Consider the following 14,992-nt stretch of genomic DNA (forward strand, 5'->3'; position numbering starts at 1 on the left):
TTGAGCAGGTGCAGAGAAGGGCGACGAAGCTGGTGAGGGGCCTGGAGAACAAGTCCTACGAGGAGCGGCTGAGGGAGCTGGGCTTGTTCAGCCTGGAGAAGAGGAGGCTCAGGGGTGACCTTATCGCTCTTTTTAGGTACCTCAAGGGAGGCTGTAGCGAGGTGGGGGTTGGCCTGTTCTCCCACGTGCCTGGTGACAGGACGAGGGGGAATGGGCTTAAGTTGAGCCAGGGGAGTTTTAGGTTAGATGTTAGGAAGAACTTCTTCACTGAAAGGGTTGTGAGGCACTGGAACAGGCTGCCCAGGGAAGTGGTGGAGTCACCATCCCTGGAAGTCTTCAAAAGACGTTTAGATGTAGAGCTTAGGGATATGGTTTAGTGGAGGGCTGTTAGCGTTAGGTTGGAGGTTGGACTCGATGACCTTGAGGTCTCTTCCAACTTAGAAAATTCTGTGATTCTGTGATAAAATAAAATATAAAAAATGTTCCACTGTTGTATACTTACATATTTTATTCATTTATGTGCTTGTCAATGTATGCATAATTATAGGGAAGGAAAGAAAATGTCAATGTTTACCAAGTTTGTCTTAGCTTTATTGCTATTTTTAATCCCTTTCTTTTTCCATGTCTTCTTTTTCTAGTTCACATATTCAGTACTCCTGAATGTTTTTGTTGTTGTTGTTTGGTTGTGGGTTTTTTCTCCATTATTTTGGAGATTCATATAGAAAATATGACCATGAAATGTTGCACTAGTTTAAAACGTATCATTATATATGTTATACATTACACATTATATATGTTCAAGGGAGGAATATAGTTCTTTAAGACAGACGTATGAACTTAGTGAAATGAAAGATTGTAATTTCATGGCATTCTGTAATATTTGAATATTAAGGTTACACATATAATTGTCTTTGTAGCTGTCCTGGTTTTGTCTAGGATAGAGTTAATTTTCCTCCTAGTACCTGGTAGGGTGCTGTGTTTGGGATTTAGGTTGAGAATAATATTGATGCCATGCTGATGTTTTAATTATTGCAAAGCAGTGCTTGCACTAAGCCAAGGACTTTTCAGCTTCTCACACTGTCCTGCCAATGGGCGGGCCGAGCATACAGCAGGAGCTGGGAGGGGACAGATGATCCAGGACAGTTGATCCAAACTGGCCAAAGGGGTATTCCATACCATCTGACATCATGCTGAACAATTAATATGGGGGGCTGGTCAGGGTGGGAGGCCGGCTGCTCAGAGATAGGCTGGGCATTGGTCAACAGGTGGTGAGCAATTGCATTGTGCATCACTGTGGTGGTTTTACTCAGGTGGGCAGCCAAGCTTCACCACAACTGCTCTCTCACTCCCCCTCTCCTCAAAGAGGAAGGGGGAGAAAATACAACACAGAGAACTCGAGGTTTGAGATAAGAAAGGTTTAATTAAAGGGAAAGGGAACGGGAGGAAAAACAGAAACAAAAGAAGCAATCAGTCCGCGCGGAAGCACAGAGAGAGGAAAAATTATTCTCTACTTCCCATCAGCGAGCGGTGTTCGGCCACGTCCTGGGAAGCAGGGCCTCAAACGCGTAGTGGTTGTTCAGGAGGAACAGCCCCCTCCCCCACGAGAGCCCCCCCTTTTATTGCTGAGTGTGACATCAGGTGTTATGGAATATCCCTTTGGTTGGTTTAGGTCAGCTGCCCCAGCGATGTCCCCTCCACATCACTTGCCCACCCCCAGCCTGCTGGCTCTTGGGGGCTTGGAAGGAGTCCTGATGCTGTGCCAGCACTATGCAGCAATAGACACAACACTGGAGTGATATCAGTGCTGTTCCAGCTACGAGTGCAGAGTACAGCACTGTGTGGGCTGCTGCAGGGAAAAGGTGACTCCAGCTCAGACAGACCCAACACAATCACTTGTTTGTACACATTATTATTAGTATTTTCAGAATGGTTTGGGTTGGAAGGGACCTTAAAGACCATCTCGTTCCAGCCCCTTTGCCACGGGATGTAGTATTATTATCATTATTATTATTATTTTCCTTTTATTTTCTGTCCTAATAAACTGTCTCAATCTCAACCCACAGGCTTTCACTTTTATTCGATTCTCTCCCCCATCCCACAGAGCCAGTGGGGGGGGAGGGTGAGTGAATGCTTTGGATTGGAAGGGACCTTAATAATCATCTAATTCCAACCCCCCTGCTTTGGGCACGGACACCTTCCACTAAACCAGGTTGCTCAAAGCCCCATCCAATTTGGACTAAACAATTGCAGGGATGGGGCGTACACAATTTGTCTGGGCAACCCTTTCCACACTCAAACTAAAGAACTTCTTCCTTATATCTAACCTAAATCTACCCTCCTTTAATTTAAAACTGTTACTCCTTGCCTCTCCCTCTCCTGCTTTCTTGTAGGCTCTCTTTAGCTATTGGAAGGCTGCTGCACAGTATCTTTGGATCCTTCACTTCTCCAGGCTGAGCAACCCAATTCCCTCAGCCTGCCTCCATAGGACAGATGCTCTGGCCCTCATGGCCCTCCCTTGGATTCCTTCTAATGTACCTTTTGGATTCCTTCCATGTACCTTTTGTGCTGGGGTCCTCAGAATTTAACACAGTACTCTAGGTGGAGTCTCACAAGAGCAGAGTAGAGGGAGAGAATCACCTCCATCAGTTGGCCACATTTCTTTTCATGCAGCCCGGGATACGGATACTTTCTGGGCTGCAAGTGCATATTGCAGGCTCATGTTGAGCTTCTCATCAACCAATGTCCCCAAGCCTTTCTCCTCAGGGCTGCTCTCAATCCACTTTCTGTACTTATGCCTGTGATTGTCCCAGCCCATACGCTGGGTCAGCCCAGATGCAAGGCCTTGCACTTGGCCTTGTTGAACCTCATGATGTTCTCACAGGTCCACCTCTCACATCTGTACAGTTCCCTCTGGTGTCATCTCTTCCCTCCAGTGTGTTGACCACACCACACAGCTTGGAGTCATCAGCAAACTTGCTGAGGATGCAATCTCACCATCCATATCCCTGACAAAGATGTTAAACGGCACCAGTCCCAGTACTTAGCCCTGAAGAACACCACTCCACTTGCATATTGAGCCATTGACTACAGTTCTTTGAGTGTGATTATCCAGCCAATTCCTTACCCACCAAGTGGTTCATCTGTCAAATCCATGTCTCTCCAATTTAGAGACAAGTATATCATGAGGGACAGTGTGAAATGTTTTGCACAAGTCCAGGCAGATGTTGTTAGTTTCTCTCCCCCTATCCATCAATTCTGTAGCTCCGTTGTAGAAGGCCACAAGATTTGTCAGGCATGATCTGCCCTTAATGAAGCCATGTTGGTTATCACCCATCACCTCCCTAGTTTCCATGTGCCGTGGCCTAGTTTCCAGGAGGATATACTCTATGATCTTGCCAGGAACAGAGGTGAGACTGACTGGCTTATTGTTCCCTGGGTCTTCCTTTTTTAAAAATGGTGATTATGTTTCCCTTCTTCTAGTCAGTGGGAATGTTACTGGACTGTCACAACTTCTCAAATACAAGGGATAGTGGCTTAGCAGCTACATCCACCAGTTCTGTCAAGATGCATGGATGTATCTCATCAGGTCCCATGGACTTGTACAACTTTATGTTCCTTAGCTGGTCTTGAACCTGATCTTCTCCTGCAGTGAGCAGTCCATCATTCGCCTGGTCCCTGCCACTGCCTTTTGGGGCTTGGGCTATGTGGCTAGATGCCATCCCTGAACCCTGTTTTCTCGATAACCAAGCTCACTAAACAATGTACCCAGACGTTAAAGAAAAGCATGGATTAACTTTAGCAATCATAGTAATATTAAATTAAAAAAACAATAAAAGTAATGTTCCTCTTCATAAAGATGTCACTAGTCAGACATGGTTATAGAATTACCAAAAGTGTATGTTAGTTTGTGTGAAATCATTCCAAAAATTCCTTAGGAAAATAAATAACAACCCAAAATATTTCACAAAAGACAGAAAGCAAAGGTGGAATAGAGCCAGTGTTGTTCAGATTCCAGTACTCCTGGGGAAAAAAAAAATAATAATAAATTAAAAAAAAAAATATATATATATTATATAATATATTAAACATATATATATATTAAACATATATATATATTATATAATATAAAACAGTAAACAACAATTTTTCATATGAAATTTCTGAATATGATTTGCACTTTTATATCCCCTTTGTTTTTTTTTAAATCTCTATTTAAATTTACTATTCTCTAGGTTGCTGCCCTGTCCCTAATTTTAAAATATATGCATCCTCTTTCCACAATCACTTGTGGTCATTCTCATAAATATATTATTCAATTTTAATATTACATGTGTTTGAAATTGGTCTGTGTTTCCATTAACAGCTCATGGGGATTGAACTAGTGAAGCAATATCCCACTTTTTTTTTTTTTTTTTAAGAAAAAAACTAGCTGCCCCATGTTTATAGATTGCTTTTAATTCCTATATATTTTACAAACTGTCAATTTCAAGACATTTAGTCTTGAATTTGAATTCCATTATACCAACATTTTCCCTTTACTTTATTATTATATGATGCATTTTCAGATGAATTATAAAATTTCATAAAAATAAAATCACGTGACAATTTACATGAGAAACAGAAATCAAACCAACAAAACCCTCAGGTATTCTTATTAAAGTGGGGGAAGGGAGTTGATATGGGCAGAATGGAACTCCCTGAACTGGAATTTGACCAAGCTAAAAGGATTAACAATCTTCCTTGACCAAAAGTGCCAAGGGAACTTTAACAAGGAGGCACATCTAGCAAACAGTCAGCTTGGAAGCCAAATAATGATTCTTCATCAGCTCTTAAAACTCCACAGACCTGAAGAGTGTGGCTAGAAGAGTTCTAAGGAGTCATATTTCACTGTAAAGCAATAGAATGTCTGGAGTTATGAGGCCAAAGATAAATCACATTGATAGTCTTATTGAAACAGCCATGCCTGGAAGGGAGGTGTAGTCTCTTCCCCAGACACAAAGAAAGCTGATACAAGAAGCAAAAACTCCTGTGCTCTGGGGACACTTAAACCTGCCTTTGAACGATTATTCTTTTCATGAGGGGAACATGTTTTAATTATGAAAGAAGTATTTTCAGGGAAGATGATACAAATTAAACCTTTTTTTTTTTTTTTTTTTTTTTTTTAGTACTTGTGTTCTTGTGTTTATATGCATGGACATGTCACTGTTCACGAAAATCTCAATGTCAAATTTGCGTGTATAAAAATGGACCATATATATGGTTAAACTCATTTTCATAACTTTTCTTAGTTCCTAGAAAAAAAAATACTCTAAATGTCATTTAGTCTCTGTTTCATCTCTATAAATAAACTATGTTTTATTTTATTAAAAAAAAAAAAGGGGGGGGGAGGGGGGTAGTATTTCTGAGCATTTTGGGACGACGATTTAATCATCAAGGGAAACAGAGTTTAAGCCCCGTGGGATCTTTAGGTTTAAATTTAATACAGGCTCTCTCTCTCTCTCTCTCTCTCAATCTCTCCACCCCCCCCCCTTTTTTTCCTTTTCTATTTTTTTTTAATATATTTTAGACTTCTGTGAAAGGTCACCACATGGAGATAAAAGAGTAGATGAAAAAAAGCAATAAAACAAAACAATAAAACTGTCATTGTTTTCTTGACCTTTTTTGAATGCATTCATCACAGACTATATGGTAAATCTTGTTAAAGCTTTGAAGCTAATGTTGCTGTGAGTGGAAGGATCTCTAGCATCCACTTACCAATGGCCCTTTCTGGCAAGTTCAGATCATAAGAAAACTCTTTCTGAACCAAAATCCTGAGTAACCAGTGATTCAAGATAGGGATTGTTATTTTGCTCTCTGCAGAGTGAACACAGGTAGAGAGAGCACAAGCTAAGACAATTGCTGGGCTGCTGCTACTTAAGTTTGTGTGAAGTTATTATGATAACATGAAAAAAAGAACACATGGTATTTTTCTTAAAAATGTGACATGTAGTTGGAGAAAAAAAAGAAGAAAGCAAGAAAAAACTTTCTGAAGAAGATATCCTTCCATTAGCTTCATAAATATAACAAGTAAGTGCAATCCCTATACAAGAACATTTCAAAAGGATGTTTCATTAACTTAAAGATGTTTCCAAATATTAGTGAATGTAGCTTCTAAACCAAAACATTTGTCTCACTGGCCTGTAAAAGGGAGCTGCAAGAAGTATATGTTCTTTTCCTTTTGTTTTCCCAGAGCTAGTTAATCCTTCCCAGTAATCATACTTTGATTAAATATGAATTTAGTTCTCAGATCTCATCACACACTGATTTTGTTAGTGTTCCTATTTTATGTACTTTGTCTTTCAGACAGAAAATACATTTACTTATTGTAAGTATGAGTTGTATTTTTAGAGTGTTGAATCTGATGCTAGACATGAACTCAGAATAATGAACTAATTGCTACATATAGAGGAGCTTTTGAGGACATCTTGGTGAAAAGAGGTGCTATTTTTCTCATTTGTACAGAGCTGCAAAATTGTGTTTGAGACATCTGATAAAAATATACTTATCTGAAAATAAAATAGCACAAAAAATGTGCTATCAACCTTTCTCTAAAATATTTTATAATTTTATAGGTAGGTTTCAATATGCAGCTCTTACCTTTGAACTATGTTTACTGTTTTTAAGGTTGCAAGTGAAAATTTGAAATTTCACTGGATTTCCAGAGGAATAAAGGATGTTGATAAGAGTATTGTGCACATCTGGAGATCTTTATTAGATCCTATTCTTAATTACCTCTGACAACAATTTATGATGTTACTCAGGCACTTTAAACTTAGAAGAACTCTTAAGAATATGTCTAGTAATTCAAATTATACTCATATATCACATGCTCATTGCAATTTGTAGTAAGGTAGGAATTTTCTCTTTCCCATTAGTAGGGATTCTTGTTATTATCACTGTCTTGCCTACTTTCTAGTTGACCCTTTCAATATGATTACTCTGTTCAACACCTGGCATCTTGCAGAAGATTGTTGTCCATCCTTCATTTATGTAGAAAGACATGAAGAAAGACAGTCACCAAAGAGATTTCCACTCTGTTTAAGAAATTTATTTTTCCTGGAAAGATGCACCAGGTTGCTTAGCAAAGGCGTCTACATCTTTGCAGTATCTAGAGAAAAAGCCTAGGTGACCGCCTTACATGATTTTAATAGAAGAACTTGAGGAAATGAACGGCATATTCATATTTTCTGCTATGGATAATTTCTAACACAGTGAAAAAGAGTCAGAAATACGCAAGAGACAGGACACTGAATTTAGCATCTAATCCATTTAGCATATGATCTGCTGTACAACAATGAACAAGTTGGCTGACCTATCATGTAGATCTGCCAGATCTGATGGCCTACTAGGAAGCTCTGCCAAAGTTTCTGATGATATGTCTGTATGCTTCCCAGGCAAAAGAGAAGCTGAAGCTGAAAGGAACCAAGGAAGTGTTCCCACAATATAGGTAATTTGAAATAATGAGGCAATAGTAGTCAACCTTTCCGATTTGGGGATCAAACACATCTGATGACTAGCAATCATTAGAAGAAATCTTTGGTGTGATGTATCCATCTTTCTATGAATAAAAATTAGTAGCAACTGTACAAATCAATGGAAGTGCTTTGGTTGTAATATTCGCCACATTTCTTTTACCATTTTATGCAGGGAAAAAAAAAAGAAAAAAAAAAAGGTATCATCAAAGAAGTAACATCAGGAATAAATGGGGTTTTATGAATGAACTATGGTTCATAGTGTTCTGCCAGATAAGTTCATTTTAAAAATTACTGTTTTATATATTCTGTATTGCAAAGAGATTTTGGAGTGATTCCAGCTAAGCAAACATTGCCTGCAACTTGTGTTATTTCCCTTCTCTGTATATCTAGTTGTCACATTATGAGATGAAGGATGGATAGTTATTTCAAACAAGTCTCTCCCATAGCACCTCTATACAAGTTACAAGAACATTTTATAAATGTATGCTCCTGTCAAGAGCAGACTTGATACTGTATAATATTTTTAATTCTTTTTCACTGCTTGTGGATATCTCAGAGTCCCGCACTAAAGCACTGTTCCTGTCAAAAATTATGTTTCTCAAAGCAAGTTTGTGCGTTTTAAACTGGATTAGCCAGAAACTTACGATTTGAAACAGTTTGATTCTCCCTACAGCCACCAGTTACAGAATTTTAGTTGAATAATCTAGCTGTTTTCTTCTGTTTGTCTTCAAACATGAAGCAATCCAGCTTTTCTGTGGAGAGATTCATTAACTGAGTTTCCTGTCATTTCCTTATAAGGCATATAAATATAAAATAAGTTGTTCTGGTATGAACAAGTTGTAAATAACCAGTCCAGTACAAAATAAACATATGTATTATGTTTTGCTCTTTGTGTTTAGCCCCCCTCTAGTCTTTGCAGTAGTTCATAGATGGGAACATCTGAAATCACATACCTGAAACAGAAATCTCTGGAAAATTATTTGCCACCTGATCATAGTCTTACTCTTTTCCAGTTAAATCATTATTAGTTTCATGAAATCAAATGGTGACACTCACTACAAAGAAAATCTTTGCTGTGGTTGCAGAACACCATTCAGCCGCTGGTCACACTTCCTATGTTTGATGTTCAATGTGGGGTGAAGAATCATCAGACCTTTTCCCACTTTCCAGCCTGAGCTGCTATATTGAACGGCCTGCTACGGTTTGGTGTACTAAGCTGGAAATGTCTTTTCAGACAGGAGGTATCCCCCTGTAATGGGCTTTGCATAATATATAGTTGGTAGCTAACACACAACTTGACATTTAGTTGTTCTGTTACCTGACTTTATTTCATCACATTAGTACAGAATAAAATGCACAGAATTCCCAGTTCTTTACCTAGTTCTCCCATACCTGATTTTGAAAACTCTGGGCACTAACCACCAGTGCCAAGATGCAGAGCATCCCTCAGAAAATGCATGACCTGTACATTTTGCTCTGCTGAAGCTGCACTAACCAGTCAATACCCTGACTTTGGAAAATAAAGCTCTTTTGTTTACAGTGCACTGGAATAGAGAGATAAAAGGACCCTCATAATTCAATAGTTGCATGTTACTTACTGTCAAAAAAACACAATGCCCAACATATATAAATGGCCTTTGGTCATTGGTCAAGACATGTGATCACAGGAGCAGACCTGAAATGCATTTGACACTTTGACACTGATAAAAATAATGATACAATATTAAAAAAAAAAAAAAAAAAAAAAAAAAAAAGTAGTTTTATTACAAAAGTCATGCCATTCTAACACTTTAAGGAGGCAAGTTAAGGGTTCTGTGATAAAGAGGCTTGTTTCTCTTATCTGAGAGTATTATCCATTTGTTCTAAAGAACAAGGTTCTATGAGATGTGTTCAGAGCTCAGGTCTTGACTGCAGAGGCTTAGTGTGGCTGTTAAATAACAAAGGTAAAAGTTTGTGTTTGATGCCCCTGGCATTAAATGCATAGATCTGTCACTTGTTTTTCATTTGAATTGGAAAGGGAAAGCCAAGTGCTTTCTGGGGTGGGGAGACATGACACAAATATCTATTTCCAGTCAGATTCTGGAAGAAGCATTCCATCAGGCAGATTCAGCAATAAAGATCTACTGGATTTAATAACAACTAAGCTTCAAACTCTTGTAAGACTTCTTCTAATGGTATAGAGTAGGGTCACAGAGGAAATCAGGCTTTTACACAAATGTTGCTGAAATCACTGTAGCAGAGAATATGGGTATTGTTTCTCAGGTTTAAAGTTCCTAAAGGAGTCATTTTTCTTAGGAGATTAAATCTGTAAATTCAGAGGCAGAGTCAATGGCCAGTTACTCAAGAACCAGATTAAAACAATTAATGACAGTAAAGAATTTGGTAAAGTGTGGAGAAAGCCACAGCACAACAATCCATATGTTCTTCATCTGTGTTTCAATTTTGCCTGGCTTGATGAATTTTATTTAATTGAGATACCATCATAACACAGGGAGGAAGGGTAAGTAATCTGTTAGCTACAGCCACATGGGTGCTGGCCTTATTTTTCATCAGTACATCTTTAGGTACTTAGGGGACTTACTCTGCACACATAACAGAAAAACTTAATTGTCTGACATTTTGATATAGTCTCAGCACTAGTGTCTTCCAGAGCCTGTATTTTGAGCCATGATATCATATCACACAATTTGCTATATCCCATGGGCTGGAAGATACAATATTTGGAAGCACCCAGGGGTAACAGACGTTTGCCAGCTGCCTCATTGCCACTGGCAAAATCCTAACAAAATCATTCTTTAATTGAAGAAGTGGTGAGATTGAACAGCATAGAGCTGTTACATGCAAAGATACAACTTATTCCCAGCTGAATTCCCTCCCGGGGCTTTGCAGCAGCAACAGCCCTGTATTCCATTAAACACTGCATCAGGTCACCCTGCATACTCCCGTTCAGGTTTCCAAACACCATGATACCTCAGACAAGGGAAGGAGAGGAAAGTGTTGTGCAAGTAGCAGCAGATTATTAAACCTGACTTTGCTGAGAGGACTGCATCACTGCAATTTCCATAATGATGCAACATCTATTCCAAGTGTTTTGTATAATTACTTTTCAGGAACCAATCTGAACAATAAACTCTGTGTAAACAAGATATTGATTTGTATTTTCCTAATTAAATTTCCAAAGTTGCTATGAAAGGAAAAAGAATGATACCTTTAGTTGTACAACATTGCTAGAATATTTGAACTGGTAAATTTCAGGACAATATTAAATGGTAAAAGTTATTGCTATGCTTTCAATTACAAGCCCTTTATATGAACCTCTACACTTTGAATCTATGCTATGTCAACCAGTTATTTCTTATGTAATATAATCATTAATGAACAAGAAATGAATAATGGGAATAGCCATTTGTTGTTGATGATGATTAGATTTGATATATTTTTTTTCTTCACTGCTTGGTTTGTTTCTGGGTTTGAGTAATTTAAAACTAGAAATTAGTTATTTTTAGTTGCAACACAGTGGCAGCTTTTAGAGATCTCAGATGATAGAAATGCAAGAGTCCTGATTTAAAAAAAAAAAAAAAAAAAAAAAAAAGCTATGTTGCTAAAAAAAACTGAACCTCACATTTATGGTGGAAAATGAAAAAGCAAGCAAGCAAGCAGCAGAGGCAAACAAAGAATACCTGGAGCAGCAACAAATGGCAAGCTGCATCACAATCAACCACTTTCAAATATTCATCCAAGCTCTGGAAACATAAATCAGCTTAACACAATTTTGTTTTCTGAAAGTCAGCAATAAGAGGGAGGTAGTGAACTTTGCTGCGCTCAACCTTAATTTTATTATCTTAATCTCTGTGGCAAGCAGGCCATAACCTGTTAGCCAGCTCTAACCATAACCTGATTTAATTGGTAACCATGAATGCTTGCTTACTTTGACATCTTATTTAAATTGAAAGTTAGATAGGTAGGGCTTTATAAAGTGAACTGTTTTGCAAAACATCTCTTTATAGATGTTTTAAGGTATTTTGTTAACTTTGCCTCTTGTGCAATTGTTCTTCGCTTCCAAGCATCACTCTGTGAATTACTTATTATCATTTATCAAGGTAGCTGAAGAATAGTAAAACTTTCTTTAGTGCACACATTTTTAGGCTGAACAATCCTGGCCCTCAGCATGATCTAACATGTGTAGCGCTCCTGTCCCCTAACCATTTTTGCAGTCCTCCACTGGACCATTCCAGCATACCAAAAGCTTTCTTTTGCTGTGTGTATGACTATATGTACCTTTATACATGTACATGCGTGTTTGTAAATGTATGTAGTTGGAAATGTTTAAATGAATTTGAACATACTTCTTCAGGTGTTTAAGTCTGAGTTCTACTTTCTAGTACACATAAGCTGCATATAAAATGTTGGTGCAGAAGATTATTAAAATGTGAGAAGATGATTAAAAGCAAACAAGTTAACATGGCTTAATAATTTACCAGGTATCATCAGAGCCACAAAACTCCCTTGTCCACTGAAAGTGCAAAACAAATCATTATAAGGATTTGGTTCTCTGTCTCTGTAAAGAAACAATAAAAATTGTTGGACAGAGATAATAAGAATTGTTTTCTCAGATGGATTGAATCTTTTATGAAATAGATTTTATTATCTATTTTATGCTATAGATTGTGTGAAATTCTTAGATCTTGTGATGTAATAAATACACATGAAAATTTAGCATGATAGTATACAGGCTGCGTACAGGCTGGTACAGGCTAGGGGATTACCTGCTGGAGAGGAGCTCTGAGGAAAAGGACCTGGGGGTCCTAGTGTATGACAGGTTGACCATGAGCCAGCAGTGTGCCCTTGTGGCCAAGAGGGCCAATGGGATCCTGGTGTGCATTAAAAGGATTGTGGACAGCAGGTCAAGGGAGGTGATCCTCCCCCTCTACTCTGACCTGGTCAGGCCTCACCTAGAGTATTGTGTCCAGTTCTAGGCTCCCCAGTACAAAAAAGTCAGGGATCTCCTGGAAAGAGTCCAGCAGAGGGCTACAAAGATGATACGGGGCCCGGAGCATCTTCCTTATGAGGAAAGGAAGAGAAACCTGGGTCTGTTCAGCCTGGAGAAAAGAAGACTGAGAGGGGATCTCATCAATGTGTATAAATACCTGAGGTGTGGGAGACAGGGATTTGGCCAACCTCTTTTCAGTGGTTTGTAGGGACAGGACAAGGAGTAATGATCACAAGATAAAGCACAGGAAGTTCCACACCAACATGCGAAAGAATTTCTTCATGGTGAGGGTGATGGAGCACTGGAACAGGCTGCCCAGGGAGGTTGTGGAGTCTCCTTCTCTGGAGATATTTAAGGCCCATCTGGACAGCCTGCTCTAAGGAACCTGCTTTGGCAGGTAGTTGGGGTAGTAGTAGTTGGGGTTGGACCTGATGATCTTTCGAGGTCCCTTCCAACCCCTTCAATTCTGTGATTCTGTATTTTGAACTCAGAAATTCTTAGTTTGCTGTTGTAACAGATAGGAATTTCACATGCCACATTTACAAGTTAATAGCTGTACCTTACTAGGCTTAGATAGCTCAACTATTTGTTATTCTCTTGTCATATCCTTCAAATAACAGAACAAAGAGAATAAAACAAGATAATGTTCTTGGACACCATTTCTGGGAAGACAATTTATATGTTGGTGCAGAGTATCAGACATCACCAAATATAAAATCATACAGGCTGTTTTTATTCTGTCAGATTTATTAACAAGTATAATGGGCTATCTCTGGTATGTTCTTAGTGCAGTTTCTCACTGACTACACTGATCTACAACGTGAAGAATCAGAAAGATGTTGTGAACATTGGAGAACATCCAGTGCATATGGGCCTGCCCTGTCCTATCCTGAAACTTAATTTAAGTGGGGAGGAGAGACATCCCTATCCAGTTTTATCTGTCTTGGGCTATGGAGGAACGTTGTTTTTAACAAAACGTAAATCCACATAACCAAGACATCTCCCATCCTGTACTAGGGAAACAAACAACAACAGAAGAAAAACCTACCACAAATAACTTCTTGGTATAAGAAACTACAGTTGGTTTTCTTTCTATTTCCTTTTTTTTTTTTTTTTTTTATTTTGACTGTTAACTGAAAGCCATACTTAAATACCTTTTATGAATGACTAATCTAGCCATGGCACTTACCATGAAAGAGAATGATGACTTAAATCGTCTTCTACAGCCTGTGGCTGCCAGAAATTGTCTTCTTACACACTCAGAAGTGGGGGGAAGAAAAAAAAAAAGTCATACCACTTTGTATGGTTTTACTTATCTAGGCAGCTGAGCTCCACCACAACCTCTCACTCCTCCACCACCAACCCCTCACTCCTCCTCCTCATAGAGAAAGGGGGATAAAATGAGATTAAAAGGGCTTAAGAGTTGAGATAAGCAGGGAGATTGCTCAACAATTAACGTTAAGGCAAAACAGACTCAGCATGGAGAGATTAATGAAATTTATTACCTATTACTAGCGCGTTAGAGCACTGAGAAAACAAAACAAAACAAAACAAAAAATATGAACCTAAAAATACCTTCTCTTACCTCACACAAGCTTGAGAAGTGCGCCCATGTGAACCTAATGAGGTTCAACAAGTCTGGCAAGGTGCTGCACCTGGGCCAGGGCAATCCCAGACAAGAGTACAGACTGGGAGAAGAGGTCATTGACAGCAGTACTGCAGAGAAGGACTTGGGGGTTCTGATGGACAAGGTCAACATGAACCAGTAATGCACACTTGTTGTCCCAGAAGGCCAACTGCATCCTGGGCAAAAAGAGGAGGGGCCAGCAGGTGGAGGGAGGGGATTGTTCCCCTCTGCTCTTCCCTTATGAAGCCCTACTTGGAGTCTAGGTCTGATCCCCCAGCACAAGAAAGACTGTTAGAGTAGGTCCAGAAGAGGACCACAAAGATGATTAAGGGGATGGAGCACCTCTCCTACAAAGACAGGCTGAGAAAGCTGGGGGTGTTCAGGCTACAGAAGAGAAGGCTCTGGGGTGACCTCATTGCAGCCTTTCAGTACTTGAAGGGGACTTATAAAAAGATGGAGAGCAACTCTTTTACTCAATTAGATATTAGCAAGGGGGAATGATTTTAAATTGAAAGAGAGGAGATTTAGATTAGAGGAAATTCTTCACTCAGAGGGTGGTGAGGCTCTGGAACAGGTTGCCCAGAGAGGTTGTAGATTCCCCATCCCTGGAGGTGTTCAAGACCAGGTTGGATGAGGCCCATAGTTCCTATACCTACCTGCCACTTGCATCTTTGAATGTCTTAGAGGATAGTGATCCTCAATTCCATGGAAGAACTAAGTCGAAAGTCTTGCTTCTTTTGTAATCCTCTGGCAGATCTATGGGAACTCATGTATGTGCATACATATAGGTTTCTTAATTCAGAATTGAACATAATTACCCCCCCCTACCCCCCACCCCATCTCTTCTTTAATCCATCTCTC

General features: G+C 39.1%; 1 long non-coding RNA gene across 1 annotated transcript; it reads right to left on the reverse strand.

Moving 5' to 3' along the window:
* Positions 1-1,741: 1,741 nt before the first annotated feature.
* LOC311433267 lies at positions 1,742-13,757 on the reverse strand. Its single transcript, XR_014690632.1, has 3 exons — positions 13,694-13,757; positions 8,159-8,266; positions 1,742-4,020 (listed from the first exon to the last, which is right to left on the reverse strand). It is a non-coding gene; the product is annotated as an uncharacterized lncRNA (long non-coding RNA).
* Between the last annotated feature and the right edge of the window lie 1,235 nt (positions 13,758-14,992).

This window comes from Aythya ferina (assembly GCF_964211825.1).
Source record: "Aythya ferina genome assembly, chromosome: 3".
NCBI lineage: Eukaryota > Metazoa > Chordata > Aves > Anseriformes > Anatidae > Aythya > Aythya ferina.